Source organism: Scyliorhinus torazame, chromosome 14, assembly GCF_047496885.1.
Source record: "Scyliorhinus torazame isolate Kashiwa2021f chromosome 14, sScyTor2.1, whole genome shotgun sequence".
Classification (NCBI taxonomy): Eukaryota; Metazoa; Chordata; class Chondrichthyes; order Carcharhiniformes; family Scyliorhinidae; genus Scyliorhinus; species Scyliorhinus torazame.
In genome coordinates, this window is record NC_092720.1 from 194,985,069 (window position 1) to 195,005,626 (window position 20,558).

The window sequence follows — 20,558 nt, forward strand, 5'->3', positions numbered from 1 at the left end:
TCTGCATCTTTCTATAATTGAGCTACAAATGTCTTCTTTTCCATCCTTTTCAACAGTTTGTGATATATAGAATACAGTGAGTAATGCACTTGAATTTTTTTCCTTTGCTCTAGCCAAATAGATTCTGTGCTTGAAACCTCTGGGGCATCCTTTTTTCTCCGGCATTGCAACGCTCCTATTGTCCAATATCACCACCATCTTCTTTTTGCTTCCTTTCGTATACGCTCCGTTAACCTTGTCCCCAAGTATATTGAAAGCCCAGTCGTGCCCTTCCTTGAGCAGATCTCTGCTACCGTTTCCACAATGCAATCTGCACCTGTAATTCCCCAAAGCGTATATTTATCAATTAAATCGCCGCTTCCTCTTACAACTGGACGAGTTATCCAAGGTAGCAGGGTAACGGTATCTGAACACAGGTTAGAGTCGTAACAGAGCTGCTTCGAAATTTCGATTTAATAGGTGCATTAATACTTAAAGTAGTCATCTAGCAATGACCAGCAATCGATTGCCGAAACAACCCATCAGGCTCACTCGTGTCCTTCAGCTACTAAATCTGATGCCCTCACCTATTCTCAAGGATGCCCTACTACAGTCACAGCATTATGATTAACTCGTAAATGGCCTAGCAAGCCAATTGTTTCAAGAACAATTAGGTATGGGTAGCACATGCTGGCACATCTCACGGATGAAAAATATAAAGTGTTCAATACAATCCTAGTCTCAACAAAGTCAAAATGGACATTTTCTCATGTTCCAACATTTTATATTATTTGGCAGGTCTTGATCCACTCGCTCGACCTATCTTTAGCCCTTAGTAACTTCCTTATTTTCCCCTCGCAACCGACTTTCCTACATACCTGTGTGACATCAGTAAATCCACAGCATGCATTTCTGTGTGGCGGTAAGAACACATTTATGCCTAAACTCTTGTGAGCGATCCATCTTTTATTCAAGCCAATATGTTCCCTCTGTATTATCATATTTAATCTAAGCATTAACCTGTGATACGGAACCTAAACAAATGTCTCCTCTAAATCTGTGTGCTGTAAATTGACTGGTCCCCCCTTATCCATGGAACATGCTATTTCTTCAAAGAGCAGAAACATGGTTGAACATGATATCCCCTTCGTGAATTCACGATAAATCTGCCTGTGTGTCCAGCCATGACAGCTTGAATAGTACCTTCTGATATTTTATTTTTTTAATTCAGAGTACCCAATTATTTTTTTCCAATTAAGGGGCAATTTGGCGTGGCCAATTCACCTACCCTGCGCATCTTTGGTTGTGGGCGGGGGCAAAACGCATGCAAACACGGCGAGAATGTGCAAACTCCACACGGACAGTGGTCCAGAGTCTGGATCGAACCTGGTACCTCGGCGCCGTGAGGCTGCAGTGCTAACCACTGTCCCACCGTGCTGCCTACCTTCTAATATTTAAGACCATAAGACAAATGAGGAGAAGTTGCGCATTTGGCCCACTGAGTCTATTCCAGTATTCAGTTAGATCATGATTCATTTGACCTCAAATATGCTTTCAGCTTTATCTCCACAATCCTTGTTACGCTGGAGGATGGTGTCAAGCTAACTTCTCTATAGTTTACTATTTCTGTCACCCTCCATTTTTAAGTAAAGGACTGGCATTCCATAGTGACAGTCCAATTGAAACATCTGTTCGTCTAGATATTTTGGGGAAATTCAACAAACGCATTAATGCATCTCGTGCTACTTCTGTTCTGACTTTTAGTGTAACCTAGTCCGAAGGCTTGTCAGTGCATTGTTTCATCAGTTTGCTTAGTACGGCTTTCCTGTAGTTTTAATGTTCTTGAGTTGTCCCCTGATTTGCATTTCCCGATTCATTGCCATAACTAAAATTTTACTTTGATCCTCTGGAGTGCAGGTCGATACAAAAGATCTATGGAACACATATGCCATCTCACTCTTTGCCATTACAAATTCCACAGACTCCTTTTCTATCAGACCGAAACTCATGCCATTAACATTTTTCTTCAAAAACGTGCCGTAGGTAAAGTGTGCTATCTATATTCATATTTCGTTTTACGTTTCTCCCAAAAGGCAATGTTGCCCTCCATATTAATCTTCTCGTACTTCTTTGCTGTGCTGTTTCAACATTCTGTTCAATCTGCTGACAAGCGACACAACTTTGCTCTATGTTATATATTTTTTAAAGTTTAAAACATATTTGCCTGTTTTAGATAATCACAAACGTTAGTTACGCTAGTTGCACTTTCTTTATTTATCCATGGAAAGTATCGGTTGCTTGTATTTTTAAATCCCTCCTTCAATATAACACAGTGCATCAATGTTGAGCTCATCCTCAACCTGCATCATCTCACTTCAGCTATAATATCATGCCATCACATATGCCCTTCTTCATGTTAAAAATTATAGATTTAGATCCAATCTTCTGTCCCGCAGCCTGAATGCAAACATCTGTCATATTAAGATCGATGCTACCTTGGGGCACCTTCAATGTGAACTCATTAATTAATCGTGCCTCGGTCTGTAATGCCAGGTGTAATGTAGTATGTTCGTTGGTTGGCACCAGAACATTTGGTTCCAAGAAACTATTGGCTAAAATGTCCATGAATTCCACAGCTCGATGTTTTTACTCGATACGTAGCTAAAGCCTTGAGGTACCTTGTCAAAGTCTTTAATGAAGTCCATGAAAACAACATCCACCAGCCTCCCATCATCAAACATCTCTGTCACCACCTGAAAAAACTCGACCAAGTACGTGAAGAAATATCTCCCTTTCACAGAACCATGCTATCCATCGTTAATGAGTCCTTTTGTTTCCAAATGGTATAAATCCTGTCCCGAAGAATTCTGTCCAATAATTTGCCAACTACCGACATGAGGATCACCAGCCTATAGTTTACTGGATTAGCCCTGCTACCTTTCTTAAACAGTGGTACCACTTTAACTACTCTCCAGTCCTCTGGGATCCCACCTGTAGCCAATGAGGATACAAAGTAGTTTCTTAAGGTCCCAGCAATTTCCTCCCTTGCTTCACTCAATATTCTATGGTAACTCGCATCCGGCCAAGGAGACATACCTACCATAATGTATTTGAAAACATCCAATATCTCCTCTGTTTTGATGTCAACATGACCCAGACCATCCACACACTCTACCCAAGAATTATCTTCCCCAATGTATTTTTCTTTCGTAAACCCTGGTGCAAAGCACTCATTGAGTACCTCGAATATTTTCTCTGGCTCAACACATAGGTTTCCCTACTTTCGTTAAGTGGTCCAATCCTATCCCTGGTCACCCTCTTGCTTTTTACATATGAATATAAAACGTTCCCATTCACTTGATTCCTACTTGCCAAATACTTTTCATCGCCCCTCCTAGCCCTCCAAATATCCCCCTAATGCACATTCCGAATTTATTTATACTCCTCAACGGTTTACTCTCACCTCACCTTTCTAGACTGTCCACCTTTTTCTTTTTGACGAGGTTCACAATACCCCTCCTTATCCAACGCTCCCGAAACGGCTCATACTTATTATTAGTTCTCTCAGGAATGTGTCGTTTCCTGAATCTTAATTAACTGTCACTTGAAAGACTCACCAATGTCCGATGTTGATTTCACGTCGAACAGCGGCACCAAATACAAATTCTTCAATTCTTGTCTAATGTTATCATAATCTGCCTTTCCCTAATTTAGCACCATAAACCGAGGGTTACCCTCATCGCTAGCCAAAAGTACCCTAAAACGTACGGAATTCTGGTCACTATTCCCAGAATGTTACCCTACTGAAACTTCAACCATCTGTCCTGGCTCATTCCCGAATACCAGGTCTAGTACTGCCCCTTCCCTATATGGACACTCTACATATTGCTTCAAGAAGTCTCCCTGGCTACACCTTAGCAATTCTGCCCCATCCAAGGCCGTAGCATTAAGTGAGTCCCAGTCGGTACAGGGAAAGAAAAATCCTTTCCACGACAATCATGTTACTTTTGCACCTGTCCAAAATCTCTTTACCTATTTGCTCCTCTATCACTCGCTGGCAGTTTTGGGGGCGGATGTATGAAACGCCCAACATTTTGATTGCACCCTTGCTGTCCCTTAGCTCTACCCACATTAAGTAATTTATTCTGCACTCCGAGATGCCCTCGCCAGTAGTATTTTCCTTAATCAATAATCCCTCATCTGGTTTTCACCCGCCATATCCCTCCTGAAACATCTATATCCTCAGAGGTTTAGCTGCCAATCCTGCCCCATTTTTTTGACCACGTTTCAGTAATAATCACAACATTATAGTTGCAAGTACTAATCAGTGCTCCAAGTTTATCTGCCTTACCTGCTATACTTCTGGCGTTGAAACAAATACACTTCAGACCATTGCACTTGAGCAGGCAGTGTAAAGTTGTTGTTCTCTTACTTTTGTTCTCTGTTTCCCCTTCAGTTATTACATTTGCTAAACTAACACTGTGGTTCCCACCTCGCCTGCCATACGAGTATAAGTTCCCCAGAGTGACTGCAGCAACACTCCCAGCCAGGATATTGGTGCCCCTCCAGTTTACATGCAGCCCCTCTTTCTTGTACAAGACCCACGTGCCCCAGGAGAGCTCACAATGGTCCTGAAATCTGAAACCCTCCCTCCTACTTACCCAGGTATTTAGCTGTACTATCCTCCCATTTCTAGCCTCACTGGCACGTGGCACAGGGAGTAATCCTGAGATTTCAACCCTAGCGCTCCTTTTTAGTTCACTGACTAACTCCAGGAACTCATCCGCTGGACCTAGTCGCTCTTCCTGCCTATGTCGTCAGTGCCTATGTGCACTATGGCCTCTGGCTGCTCATCCCCTGCCTTCAGGATGTCATGTTTTAGGATGTGACAGTCTTGACACTGGCAGCAGGGATGAAACATACCATCCAAGAGTTTCCTTCCCGTCCACAGAAGCGCCTATCTGTGCCTCTTATATATAGTCCCCTATAAATATCGCGCTGCTGCACTTTACCCTACCTTGCTGAGCAACATAGCCAGTTGTGGAGCCACTGATCTGGCTGTTGTTGTTTGCCCCTAAAAGGCTATTCCTCCCAACAGTATCCAAAACGTTATAGATGTTAGAGATGGGGACAGCCACAGGGGATTCCTGCACTGACTGCCTGCCCTTTCTAGCCGTCGCCCACACGTCCGCCTGCACCTTGGGTGCGACCACATCTCCATATCTCCTATCTATGATGCTTTGCGCCACCTGCATGCTCCGATGTGCATCCAACTGGTGCTCCAATCGAACCACGCGGTCTGTGAGGAGCTGCCATTGGTTACACCTGCTACTGACGTAGTCAACCGGAATACTGAAAGCATCATGGATCTCCTACATCTCACACTTAGAACATGCAGTCCGCTGAGTGACATTTCAGTATTTACTGACATGCCTTCTTCAGAAGACCCAATTAATCACTATTTTATACCCAACTGTACCACCTTTTTCTTTTGCTGGTGTTGCTGGGAGGGTGTGTGGGATAGGAGGAGGTGCATACCACTGCCACCAGGAGTTAATTGATGTATTTCCTTTACTAATTGTCTGCCGAGCATCATATTGTAAAACAACAGAAGCAACACGGAGAGGGGGTATTAGACTGCAAGTTGAAATTGTCTGCTTAGTTCATGTCTGCAGTATAATATTACAAATATATCACAGAATGTATTGCGTCGTACCTGAATTTTTCTCTTGAAGTGAGGCTATTGATAAAACAAAAGCAAAGAAAATGCAAAATGCAGTTAATGACAATGTGATGATATTTCAGGCAATACAATGTGATGACGCTTCTTAAACGGTCAAGATGGATGGACGGCAAGTATTAATCACTAATCTATGGTCTTGATTTCCTGAATACATTTTGCGTTCCAGAATCCTTTCTGCTATCCGATTTCATTTTCGTGAAAAGGCGAACGCTCCCTGCCTTTCTTGCAACAAGGGAAGGACATCGATCTCCTTTATATCTTTTCACAACTGAGTCAAGTTCCAAAGAGCCAGTATACTTTATTGGTCCATTTCCCAAAACTTCCACCCCAACTATTTACATTGAAAAACAGAACTCGACTATTTGGACAATATGTCGGTGCTGCAAAACATAATTCACCACTGACGAAAGCATTCCCACATATTCCTTTGTTCGTGTTGAAATCGAAAAATTCTCTGTTAAAGGATTGGTAAAACAGTCTACATTTGACTTACAGAGATCGCGTTGTGATTAAATTTCCTCTGCATTTTATCTGGAAAGCACACGTGACTAGCAGCCAAATTAATTCGGCTGTCTACAACATCGTGAGTTGGAGTGGCGAGGATACACTGTTCCAAAATATTCCCAAGATATTTGAGTTAGCACCGTATTCCTCTGCAGCGACACATTTTCAGGTACAAAAACTCACCCACATTCCTTTCACAAGCTTTAGAAACAAGCTCAGTGATTCTTCCAAAGAATTGTCAGGTTTCGTAGCACATGGGACAATAAAGCCCTTGACCTTGTTATTGCATTCAATTAGATTTTCCATTGAGCTCACTGAGTCCGTCCCTATTTTATCTGCTCGTTTGAATGTATTATATTATTTTAAAAAGACGGGAATAGCTGATCTAATTCCAGTTCATGAAGCTTGTCTGCCTGATGTACGCACACAAAGTCTTAATAAATTCTTCGGCAGACCATTGTTATGGATGATGAATTCATCCATTCACGTTGCATTCACGTTCGTCTGATTCTGAAATGGCTGCAATTCCAGTCGACGATATGAACACTCTGCTGCTAGTGGGACAGATAGCGCTTAATGGTCGCCTAGGTAACTTTTGCTGGCGACATGTCCACTCTCTGGATATTCAACGTTGTCTCTGCTTGTTCGCTGATATTGTGCTGCGATATTTTCAATGTCAATCCAAATGAATTTAGGTCGTTCACAGGCCAGGGATTCTGATGAATTGCCGGATATTCCCGGCCTCTTCATTGCTGATGTGAATTACAGATCTTCAGAATGGTTATGGCGTAACAGGAGGCCATGTGGCCCATCCGAACTACACCGGCACTCCAGGCGAGCATCATGATGTTGTGCCGTCGGGCCGGCATTTCCCTTTCCCTCTGCACATTGTCTCTTTTCAGATATTCATCCAGTGCGCTCTTAAATGTTTCAATTGAAACTGCATCCACCACAATTCCAAGCAATGCATTTCAGAACGAACTATTCGTCATGTGGAAAGGTTTCCTCTCACATCGGATTTGCTTATTTTGTAAATCCGTTTAAATAGATACCCTCTCCTCCTTAACTTTTTTTCCATGAGCGAATAAAGTTTGTCAATCTGTGCCCTCGTTATTTTGAAAATATATATCAAATCGCCTGTTGGCCTTTTTCGTTCTGAGATGGACAGTTCCATCTTTTCAATCATTCCTCATAACCGACTTTCCTGGACCAGTTTTACATGATATCCATAAAGCATTTCCATTCTCTTCGTGGGATGTTGTGCCACAAAAGAGTTGCGAGTAGTACAGTTGTTTCGGGAATTGTGTGTTGTACATAAGAATGTTGTCCATTTTGGCTTCGCAGTACATCTGCCAGTCTTGTTGCCCCTGATGTTCCGAGGATTTTGCCAAGTCATTGATTTGGCACCTTCTCTCGGGCTTTAAATCGTTTGTTGTACGTTTACAACACCTTCCTAACATAGACGAGCGCTGTGATTGCCGATGCCAGGGAAACGATAATTTTCCTCTCGCTTGAGGGCGTGATACTCAAGTATTCTTTGCGATCTTGCGCTTTGTAGCCGATGACAAGCTTTATGATCTTTGTCTACATTCATCGATAGCAGAATGGCCCACTTCCTCTTGAATTTCCACAACTGATATTGTTCGATGGGTTGGGTGGTTAGTGGTGTGCGTGCATTATTCCGTGGAGGAAGGCTGGAAGAAAACTCAAGTTAATAGATTTTCGTGAAATGCCCATTTTTCCATGTGCTTTAGAAAAGTTGACACTGATAAAGGGCACAGTTACTGACTGAATGGACACACACGTGTCAGCTATATACTCGAGTGCAGTGGCGGACATTGGAGTAACATTGTTTCGAATGTGTGTCATGTTAACTTTGATGCCTTCCAATAAGATAGGATCTATAAGGTAGAGCAATCGAATTGACAAAATAGTCCGTGCATAGACGTTGCAACGTCACAGGTGATCCCACAGCGAGTGTGGTTGGCACCCTTCCCTTTCAACTCAATATGTTATTATATTCAATTCGACACGGAACTCAGTTATCTACATCAACAATGGGAGGGTCGCTCTTCATCATCCGTCACTTTTCATTGACTTTGTGCCTGATAATTCCGTAAAGGTCTTCGAGAGAATTCATGAACGTGATGGAAATTTCACATAAGCTATATTTCAAAACATTTCTGTCGGACTTTGGGATTTTGAAGATGGACGATTAATTTCCAAGCAAAGATCTTCTTTCGAATAGTTTCTCAAGCTTCATGGAGTACTTAGTTCATCTGAATTTATTCATCATGCTCTTCCCAGTAGTGTAAACAGTATCGGCAAGGAAATCTAGTTATTAGTTTAGTATCTGGAGTGATGCATTGATTATAGCTTTCATTTAATAATTTATTTTGTGTGTGTTTTTTTAGTTTTAGTTAATCTGTTTATTTCCCTCAAACCAGATTGCTTTAATTTGAATTTTTAAAGGATACATTCATTTCAGATACACCAAGAATCTTGGTATCTCGAATAATAATTGCTGAAAAAAGCAACTAATAGATGGAGGAAAGGCATGGTCTTCTCCCGAAACCAGCTGCGAGACACGTGTGAGGAACAGGATATTGGATCTTCAACTTACCCTTGCAGATCTCGCTAAATCATTTGAAAAAATCAGCTGGTCAGGTTCTGCAAAATTTTGGGACAGCTTGGCTCCCCTGAACTTCTTAGATTTCGAAGACGCTCTGGTCCTTTCATAACTTGAAAAATTGTGATGTCCACTTCGGCCGCGCCATTGCAGGACGACGAAAGGACTGAAACGTGGCTGCATTCCAGCCCACAGGTTTCTGCCAGTTTGCTTTTCCATGCTCATGATATTTGCCTTCCCTGCAGTTACGGAACGATTTACCCTCCATACTACATTAGACAACAGGCCTTACGATTAGTTAAGGCTGAAAGTGAAGATAAATAGACGATAATATCTTTGAGAGAGCTACTATACGCTGAAGATGCTACGGACGTCGCCAGCAAATACGCCTGTATTGCTCCTCTGTCTGTAATTTGCTGGCCCGTCTGATAATCAGCAGGAAAATCATAGTTACGAGTAATAACTCATCGTCTGAACAAAGAACAAAGAACAACGCAAAGTACAGCACAGGAACAGGCCCTTCGGCCCTCCAAGCCCGTGCCGACCATGCTGCCCAGCTAAACTATAATCTTCTACACACTAATTTACACGGGCCTGAATATAATTAACATATGTTGTTAGCTTTATTCGACCTATAAGATAAGATGATTTTGACCAAGAACGCAATGCGCAGAAGGGAGAACATTTAGTGAAATTGGCTGACATAAGAAATATGCACAGCATAACTAACTGGAGCGACCAAGGTACCAGTTCATGAAACATGCTTTTTCAGTACGTAGTTCATTAGGATCTGAATTTCGAGCAGCTTCCAGCTATAAAGGAACGAAGTTCAACTATTTTCGTCTTCATCATCACATAGAAGGTCAAAAGCACAAGGTGACAATTAGGTCAAGGAGAACACATTACCCGCGTGCTCGTACACATGACAGAAGGGTGGCTTCGCTAGTTTAGGAAAGTTCACAGGGAGGATGATTCTAACGGCCTTTTTTCTATTTCGACATTCACAACCCAGTGGGACGCAAGATTACCCGCTTCAAGAATGCCTTGCAAGCATGATAACCAGGGCACAGCTGCAAAATATATGGACGACATCACCCATGGTGCAGCATGTGGTTTCATAGTGACGAGTGGCTACAGTGGCTTGCCAATAAGAACAACAAACAACAAAGAAAAGTACAGCACAGGAACATCGGCCCTCCAAGCCCGTGCCGACCATGCTGCCCAACTAAATTACAATCTTCTACACTTCCTGGGTCCGTAACCCTCTATTCCCATCCTATTCATGTATTTGTCAAGATGCCCCTTAAATGTCACTAAAATGAAAATCACTTATTGTCACAAGTAAGCTTCAAATGAAGTTACTGTGAAAAGCCCTTAATCGCCACATTCCAGCGCCTGTTCAGGGAGGCTGGTACGGGAATTGAACGGTGCTGCTGGCCTGCCTTGAAAGCCAGCGATTTAGCCCTGTGCTAAACCAGCCCCTAAATATCTGATATATTTTCCCGTCACACTTGACTACCATCTGATGCGCAACATTTGTGGAAAAACTGCCTTCCACGAATTTAAACATTCATCTAGAAGTAAAACAGAAGCAAATGAAACATATCTGCCCCAAGGTATTTTCGGGGTGACCATCATTTTATTCAGATGGAAAAATATAAAGAGCAATGGGAATCGTCATCGTGCCTTGCTGGTTCATCGGCGATTACCTGTTTTAGCCAAACTGTATTCATTTTTCTTCAAGTACTGCAAACTATTTTGCTGCACGTAATTATGCGATTCTACTTTAAAGATCTCGAGTAAAGATGCCGTCTCCCCTTTTCAGAAGCACGTTGTGCATAGACCCTTTTTTTATCAGTTCCCGTTGTTTATTTTGCCAATCAACGTTAATCTGGGACTTCATCCAATGGAATATATAAAGAAATATGTGCTTCCTTGCCCTGTATTCTTTTGCTGTTGACCGGCCATATTGATGCAACCAAGAAGAGATGCAATAATGCAACGGTAGAAGCGAAGCAGTAATGTTGCAGATCCTGCTAATTGTCAAGTTACTTTTAAGATTTAACCTTTGCTTTTTCTTTGCTTTTTTTCAGATGTATTTCGAAAGTGCATGATTTAAATCGATATTTTGTGGACATACGCACTCACTACAACGACAATTAAATCAAATATGATAATCCGGTTTGCCGTTCTTATTCTGCTTATAGAGCCATGAAATACGAAGACCGTGGTTAGGTATTAATACGAAAGTAAGTAACATTGATTGCTCCTATCTGGAGCCCATTGAAGAACACTTAAAGACTGTTTAGGGGATCCTATGTTTGCTGATACAGCCTTTATTTTTCGAAGCATTTCCTCACCAACATCATCAAGGGCTTTCCGCAGTTTCTCATTGTCTAGTTCCGTGGAAAGAAACAATAACTTTTACATTAAGAGGTAAATCCTTTCACCGGCGACGACGAAAAGCATCAATAATATCAAATAAGTTAGAATTTTAATGCTAAACTAAAAATGAAGAGTCATCAGGATGCATTTGGAAATACATGAACTAGCGACCATATTGGCAAAACTTTTAATGGGACACTATAAATACTGAAAGGTCGTGAGTTGCATTCGAGAAGCGGACAAAATAATGGATTGCCGGTTTCATTAACTATGAACTTTTCCCCCTTTGGCGCTTCCGTGCCTCCGCGGGTAAGAGACAGATATACTGCCCAAAAGAAACATTCACAATCGTCTGGATTAGAAACGCAAAACTATCACAATCATTAATAACATCCAAAGTCAAAGAACTAAATCAAGGCCTTCAGTTGTTCTTTTAAAGTAGGTCTGGATAATCGGGTTCGTATATCATTGTACACCATAGATTGTGTTCTGCAACAAGAAAAATGCGAATGTACCCATATCGTACTCCGGGGAAGACATTCGTATTCAGTTTATTTTATACCTAAGCAATTTCCGTAAATTACGAGAGGCAGCATCTCTTTAATGTGAATAGTGGCTAGATAAGCTCGGGTTGCTAACGTTTTTGCAGAGAAGGCTGGGGGGGACCTGCTTGAGTTTTAAAAGATTAGTATTAGTATCGAGAGGCTGGATAATAAAACAACTGTTCACTCTAATTGAAGGGTCAATAATGAGGGTGCAGAATTTTAAGGTGAGGGGCAGGGTATCTTTGAGGAGTTTATTTTTCAAGCAGAGTTGTTGGATTCTGTAATGTACTGCCTGTAAAGTGGCTGGGCGTGTCACAACACAACCTTTGAAATTTACATGGACGAGCATTTGAAATGTCAGAGCATTCAAGGCTATGGGCCAAATGCTGGAAATTGGGATGAGTGTAGATTTAGTGTAGATTTGTTGCTGCAGGCTCTTGGGCCGAAGTACCTCTTCTGTACTTGAGGGACTGATGACCTATGACTAAAGGGGAATTACCTATAACGCTTATTTCGACTTATGGTATACATAGTTTTACAGTTCAAATCTCAGTGCACAGCGGGGACGTGCTGCTCTGAGCCTCGCCAGTGATTGTTCACAGTTGTTTTAAAATTGCTTATCCCGCAATGAGATGTTATGTTATTGCTTTGGGTAACACATGCCTCAAAAATCGGCTACAATGAGCTTTCAATTCAAATATTGAAACATCTTATGTTTGTAACAAACCACATGTGCACAAACAAATACGTTCACAAGTGCATAGTTGGCCTAATAATTTTGTGCGTGTCCTGACAGTTCTGCCATTAAGATGAAAATATAACCATCCATGTATTCTGCAGATTACTATTCACTACGTAAGCATATTGTCATTAAATAACATACTGTCCTTAATGTTGCAGTTTAATTTGATGACGAAATATCAGCTTTTACTATCATTAAACCTGAGACACTGGTAACATATTCACAACTCCTCACAAGCTTAGAATGATGCGAACAATTTTGCAGTTCCAATCTGTAATGCATTGCCTCACCTCGGGCCTTGGAAAACACAAACCGTATACCTGAAACCCAGCTTCCCCAGCAAAATAACAATGAAACCAATTGACATGGCGAAGTACTACCCTCTTCACAAAATATTTGAACGGTTCTAGCACAGAAAAAAATGTTCGTTCCATGGAGTCGAGATTGACACCGTGCAAGTGAAATATATCGAGGAGTCGTTTTCTTCGGGTTGAAATTTATTTAGCTCGTCTGTGAAAGCAATGACTGATTAATTGTATGTCTCAGCCAACCATGCAGTTTTAATTTTCTTAAACCAATTGTGAAAATGCTGGAACATCTCAGCCGGTCTGGCACCATCTGCAGGAAGAGAAAGGAGCTAAGGCGGATTGACCATGCAAAATTGTCCTTAGTGTACAAAATTGCCCTTAGTGTTGGGTGGGGTACCTGGGTTATGGGGATAGGGTGGAGGTGTGGGCTTGGGAAGGGTGCTCTTTCCAAGAGCCGGTGCAGACTCGATGGGCCGATTGGACTCCTTCTGCACTATAAATTCTATGATCTAACGTTTTTCGTCCAGGTGACCCTTTACCAAAGCGGGACAATTTCTTATGTTGCTTTTGGACCTTTTGGCAATTATTCAACACTTTTGTTCCGAGTTCTTAATCTTTGCGCCAAGGGTAACGTTTTTTTTTTTTCTATTCATTCTGTGTTGGTTTGTCATAAAATTGAGTCGGCCTACCAAATCTCCTCTGAATTACGGCTTTCATAACGAGAAAGTCACCATCGACAAGTTATCCTGGGAACTGAAACATCTCGTACCTGTCACCATCCTTAAATATGTTCTGCACTCCTTCGAAATAATTTCTATTCTCACTCAATTATGGATCCCAGGATTGGACACAATGCTACAGATTATATAAAGGTTTATCATAACCTCCATGCTTTTGCAATCCATGTCTCTAGATAAAGCTAAAAAATGCGCATGAAGTTTTTATACGCTTTATCAAATGCTAGGGTCTGCAGAACATTTATATAGAAAAAAATGCCTCTCCCCGCGATCACATTACCTTTAGAATTGTGATTAACATTTTCTAATTCCTGTGATCATTCTTACCACTGTGGCTGGTGCAAACTACACAAAAGGTTGTACCAACTCAATCTGAATTAACCAGTGATTTGAATGTGATGAGGGTAATAGCTACGACATAATAACATACTGTCTTGTTTAATATGACTTGTATAATTATTATTAACAATAATAATTTTATCACATTATTGAATGTCTTAAGTTTGAAAAATTGGTATTTTTTGAATAAGAATACAAATGGCTAAAGTTAGTTTTAATTTTTCGTGACATTTTGCTTCTTCACTCATTTCTAATGTACCAACATTTTTTTCTATGCGCCTTGGCGTCACTGTTTTTAACATTATCGGTCAAACCAATCGGTCCCTGAGAAAGATGTGGGGCTCGAGAGTGGTGGATGTGGTGTGGAGGTAGCGTGAAAGATGTAGGGCTTTGAAGAGTTCCTCAGGCATTAACTGAAAGAGAATTTCCCTGGATTTTTCAATCTCTGCTCCTTAATTGCCCTGCTCCTGAAGCCAACCAAAATTCGATTTAGGTAGGATAATTATGATGGATACGGTTCATTTAGTAAATGTTTACCTACGAAATGTTAATATGATTAACTCCACTGGCAATTCATGGGCAGTTATATGTTAAAGAGATGACACTTCTGGTCCCTGCCCAATCCCACGCCTTGTAAAGGGGTTTCCCCATCGAATACCCTGAAGTAACCGCACTACGAATTACACTAAGTAGCAGACTGTCCTTGCCGCAACCCCCCACCCCCACCCCCACCCCCCACCCCCATCCTTCCGCCACCAACCGCACCCCGGGTAGCCTATTAACCTCCACACCGCCACCCGACGATATAGTTGCCCACAGCACGAGGAACCACGCATGAACATCTGACTACCCCGCTCCTGAACTCCCTACTACTTCCACCCTCCGAAAACACATCACCTAACTGATTCACGCCCTCTTAACTACTACGATAACCCGTCTACTCCCGCCCAGCCATTACTCCACTAATCTCATAAACACCCAACACGTGCACTTGGGGGTGATCAACAAACTCCCCACCATACGGGCACCCAACTAACCCCCAACACTACAACGATCACGCGAACTGCCTGGCTCATCGACAACTGCCCGCTCTTCCACTCCTCACACCACCCAACACCCCGAACAGTACCGCTAACCCACAAAATCTCTTGAGCGTCCGACTGCAACAAATGCACCACATATCATCCGATATCCTCCAGCCCATATTGCCCACTGACGTGGCATGACTATTTTAGCTCTTGTCGAAGTGGTTAAAACTTTTATAAATATCTGTTTCGAGCACTCCGTAAATCGCAACGCTTCCTCACATTTCCTAATGATACCATACCGCAAGGAAGGGATGCCAGGAGCATGTGCATTGTACATTTTTCAGCAGGACTGTGTCGGAGTTCAGAATGCAAAGTATTCAACCCCAGTTTCGGTTAACGAAAAAAAAGAGTAGCAATGGAAAAAGATTGTCACTACAGGTAAGTTTCGGCACTATATTTGGCAGCCTGTGTTATTTCTTTATTGCAACTCGGCGCTTGCACAACTTATTGATATAGACGCAGTTCAGCGCTATAAATCATTTTCGAGAAACATGTATTTGCAAGGCGGGATACGTTAATAATACACCTACATACCGTCTGATATTTCAACAACGCTTGTTTCAACTTTAGAGGCCAAAACAATTGCATCGCTGCTCATACCACAAAGCAAAATAATTATATTCGGAAGTCAGAGATCGAAATGAGAATTAAATGTATCATTTCGAATACATAGAACGCCTGTAGATAATGTGCTACAGCAGGTATCCTGTCATTTACATCGGAATCCTAGAATCATCATAGAATCATAGAATTTACAGGGCAGAAGGAGGCCATTCGGCGCATCGAATCTGCACCGCCCTGGGAAAGAACACCTTACTTCAGCCCATAAATGCACCGTCTCCCCGTAACTCCACATAACCTTCTTGGACACTGAGGGACAATTTAGCATGGCCAATCCACCTGCACGTCTTTGAACTGTGGGAGGAAACCGGAACACACGAAGGAAACACACGTAGATACCGGGAGAAAGTGGAAACTCCAGACAGTCACCAGAGGGCGAAATTGACCCGGGAACTTGGGACTGTGAGGCATCAGTGCTGACCACTGTGCAACCGTCCCATTGCTGAATCAATAAAAAGGAAAATGAGAGGCTGCCTATTTACATTATCCAAAAAAGAAAATGTCCCGTTTTGTTTTATGTATTGTGTCGCTAAATTTGCAACAGAGGGGCCCTTGATAGATAACGTACATTTTTCATTGCTACTGTTCTGGCTACTACTAAATACGGATTACGATCAGAATAAAAACGTTAGAAGGAGGGAGGTGGGAGCAAGGTGGCGCAGTGGTTAGCACTGCTGCTTCATTAGCGACGGGGCTCCGGGTTCAATTCCATCCTCGGGTGACTGTGTAGTGCTTGCACTTTCTCTCGTGTCTGCGTGGGTTTCCTTCGGACGCTTCGCTTTCATCCCACAATTCATAGATGTGCAGATGGATTGGCTCTGCTGAATTGCCCCTTAGTGTCCATGAGGGTTCGGTGTAATTACCGGAGACACTTATTTGGGTGGGTCTCACTCCACAACCCGAACAAGTGTGCCGGGTCGGTGAATTGACCATGCTTCATTCCCCGTTAATTGGAAAACGAACTGAGTACTCCTCCACAAAAATAAGAATGATAATGATACTAACAGATTAAAGTGATTAGCATTAAGCTGCTCATTGGAAATTTTGAAGCCGCCTTTGTTTTGTTTCTCTTCTGGGTGCTGTTATTGCTGGAACTCAGCGCAGACTTAATAGAGCGCAACATATTTTTATAAGTAATGGTAACTCCTAAAACATATAAATGCATTAGGATACAATGATGGGCATCATTTCAATCAATATCACCAAGTTATGTTGTGGAAATGCGGGCGTTGTACTGGGATGGGCAAAGGAGGAAGTCTTACAACACGAGGTTAAAATCCAAAAGGTTTGTTTGGAGTCACCTGATGAACGAGCTGCATACGAAAGCTAGTAACTCCAAACAAACCTGTTGTACTCTAACCTGGTGTTGTAAGACTTCTTACTCTACCGAGTTACGTGTGCAATTGTGTCTGTGTGCCGTGTCTGTGAGAATGTGTTTGTGTATGGGATGTGTGTGTCTGCGTGTGAGTTGGGTTAAGAGGGTGCTTGTGCTCTCATATTGCCTTTCGCCCAAATATTGCGCTGGCCATGCAATCTGCCGCTGCACACGTCGGAGTTTATGCGAAAGGAATTGACTTCGGGCTATCAATTAACATGGTTGGCAAGAACTGCTGCTGGAAATTCAGGAAAGAAGCACTTGCCACGATTTTTATGCAAACATGGAATTCGCTATTACGTGAGGAGTTGCGGTGATTCATGTCCACATATGCAGAGGTAAGGTCAGCAAATATTTTAAAAGAAGAATTACTTAGGTAAATTTAGTTGGGAAAAGTTGAAAACGGAAGAGGTGGACCACAAACCGCTGTGGATCAATTGGGCCGAATGTATGTTTCAAGAACAGGAACACGCATTGAAGCCTTGCACCAGAGCTCCTTCCCTGAACCAATTGCTTTCCTTCCCACCCTTTCGTCTTTTAGAAGCTTATTCAAGACGTTTTGCCTGAGGCCGCTTTTGGTCACCTGTGCTAATTTCTCCTCCTTTGGCTTTTTTCGCAAATGCGCATGGGAAGCGCATTGTAACACATTATTAATTACGCATTTTACTGCGATTTAAGTTGCGGTTGCTCGGCATTTTCGTTTTAATATGTTACATGCAACTAGGAAACAGTCAAATATTCTATCGGTGAATTGATTGTTTCATGCCCTGATTTTGCATCGACTGCAAGTAATGATATCTTGCCGACAGTCACAGAATTACATAACGCAGTGAGATGAATTGTTCCCGGGTTTGCTTCGCAAGCATTAATTTCTGCTAATTACAACAGAAACAATGTTATTGTTTATAGATTTAAAATCTGTGAAATTTACCATAAGCGTCCACACAGAATCCAACACTGAATATTGTGAACAGATTTAAATAAAATACATTACAGCCGACATGTACCATTTTTACTCTTGAGGAATTCGGGATATAATTGATTATTCTGAACACATACCTGAACGATCACCCATTGTTCCTTTTGTTCAAAGATTTTTTAAAAAAGAGTAATGGTGGTTATTATAAATTTGAGCAATTGACTAATACAATGTGCTTTACACAATTCTCCAGCATATCATTTTTCATGAAAGTATCAAAACGTTTCATTACATTTGTGTATCGATTCGCTCTAAATCGCAATAGTTATATTATAAACTACTCATTCTACCACATAATGTACGTAATAGACCACTAACGATCACCAGCTATTGCAAATATTTCTGTACTTGTCGAACATTGATATGATTCTGGTGGAAATTCCCGAGTTATTGTTTCCTCGCGCCATGGCACAGACTGAACACCAGCGAACAGAAAACCCAAATGATAGACTATGCCATGGGGGGGGGGGGGGGGGGGGTCAAAGAACAATATTATCAAATGTAATGTTAAACTGGCTTGACGATTCATTATCCCATTGTTTACGGAACGATACTGAACCAATGGCATCGTCATACAAAGCAATTGATAATGATTGTACCTTTATCCTAAACTATTAGTTTCAGTGCCTTAATGTGTGAAAGACAATAGACCTGACTTATGAACGTGTGCCACAAGTGTGCATTTCTTTGCAAAGGTTGTTATTCACATATGAGTTGATCCTTATTCAATTTATTATCAAAGTTGGAAAATCAATTAGTTGTGGTTCATGTGAAAGCTAATCGGGGTGTAATGTTAGAAGTGCTCAAAATAGCTCGAACAAAATTACGAACTTTGCAGAAGCGATTAATGGTTGAAGACCGTTATCTTTGGATGACAGAAAGTGCCAGAAAAGGAAATTGCTGATAGCGTATCTATTATTTCCCTCAGTCTCCGCTCTTTCAGTAATATGTACTTTGTGCCGCTGATTAATTTCTATTTGGCTATATATTTCCAGAAAGCAAAAGTAGAATGATATCAAGAGTGAGAATATGGATGTCCGGTCACATTCGCCTCAATGAAATTAAAGTATGAAGGAAATAGAGAAATATGGTCCGTTCTCTGAATGGGAAACCACATGATAGCGATTTTTCTAGGCATTTACCTTTTTCTTTTCTTTTAAGTCCAGTCCCTTTTCAATTTAAATGTTGTCTGAGTTCTTCTTCCGACTGCGTGTTAATTATCCAGAAAAAACTGCTGAAGAAGACTGAGCCGTCAAGGGACTTTCCAGCTCCTTTGCTCGATATCCAGAATGATAACTGTGACAAGTCCAGTTATTCAGATGCAACAATGACACTGACGAGAGGCTATGGTTGATTTAATGAATATCAGGGAAAGAAGTGTTTAATCTTAACAGCTAATGCCTGCCTACGTTGCCAAAAAGCAACGTAATTCATATTTAAAGTTTCACGAAATCGTTTCATGGATGAAATTGGCGTCAATTTGGGAGTTGCTACATCTGATTACGTGATATGTGAATGCTGCCCGCGTACTAGCATATTTGTGCAAAACTCTGATGTTTTGTTGCTTATTGGAAAATGTTTCCATGTTTCAGTTAAGTGAAATTGCGCAGCGACTCTCATGTGACAGTTAATTAGAATGTTTCAGCTAAGAGGAACATAATGTCCAGTCGTTGGGATATGGTGTTCTGTCCGGCAGCGCACTCCCGCCTGGGGGTTTTCCGGAAGGGATGAGTGGCTTCAATGGTAAATCCCTTGAAAGCTGGTCAGAATCGTTATTAACGGTGTGTGTAGGGGCCAGACGTAACGTGTTCACATTTTACGATGACGCAAAGCGAATGGGGTATGTGGTTTGTGCAGCGGGTGCAAGGTGACTCAAGGGGGTTTGGATCAGCCAGTTCAATCGGCTCCCTATGAATATGGGATATACCGTGCCGTTGCCCAGTTTTAATGAACAAAGATGCAATATAGAGTATTTCTTCAATGGAGAGACTTTGAGCAATGTTTATGTCAAAAGGGACATGTGTGCACGGGGCGTATATGAGCAACTGGAGCCAACTATGCTGATGCAGCAAGCAATCCTATGAAAGTGGTACGTCGTCTTCATCAAACAGAGAATTGAGTAGGGAGTTAGAATCAAATAAATTATGAAATCCAAAGTGTTTTTTAATGGAATATAAAATATGCACTCGAGCATAATAAGGAACAAAAACGGATTTTATTAGACCCAGGCCTTCGGCAGCACGGTAGCATTGTGGATAGCACAATTGCTTCACCGCTCCAAGGTCCCAGGTTCGATTCCGGCTTGGGTAACTGTCTGTGCGGAGTCTGCACATCCTCCCCGTGTGTGCATGGGTTTCCTCCGGGTGCCCCGGTTTCCTCCCACAGTCCAAAGAAGTGCAGGTTAGGTGGATTGGCCATGATAAATTGCCATTAGTGTCCAAAGTTGCCCTTAGTGTGGGGTGGGGTTTACTGGGTTATGGGGATAGGGTGGGGGTGTTGACCTTGGATAGGGTGCTCTTTCCAAGAGCCGATGCAGACTCGATGGGCCGAATGGCCTCCTTCTGCACTGTAAATTGTATGATAA

At 41.9% G+C, this 20,558-nt stretch overlaps 1 long non-coding RNA gene across 2 annotated transcripts in view; it reads right to left on the bottom strand.

Annotated features, from left to right (window-relative positions):
* The window catches only part of LOC140389399 (uncharacterized), a 56,977-nt gene extending 37,708 nt beyond the window's left edge, over nt 1–19,269 (bottom strand). Inside the window, exons 1-4 of one of the 2 annotated variants that reach the window (XR_011934378.1) lie at nt 19,117–19,269; nt 18,055–18,075; nt 11,216–11,251; nt 5,696–5,719 (exon numbers count right to left, since the gene is read on the bottom strand). This is a non-coding gene — a long non-coding RNA (uncharacterized lncRNA). The remainder of the gene's footprint in view (nt 1–5,695; nt 5,720–11,215; nt 11,252–18,054; nt 18,076–19,116) is intronic. The other variant, XR_011934379.1, reaches the window with a different exon arrangement.
* Between the last annotated feature and the right edge of the window lie 1,289 nt (nt 19,270–20,558).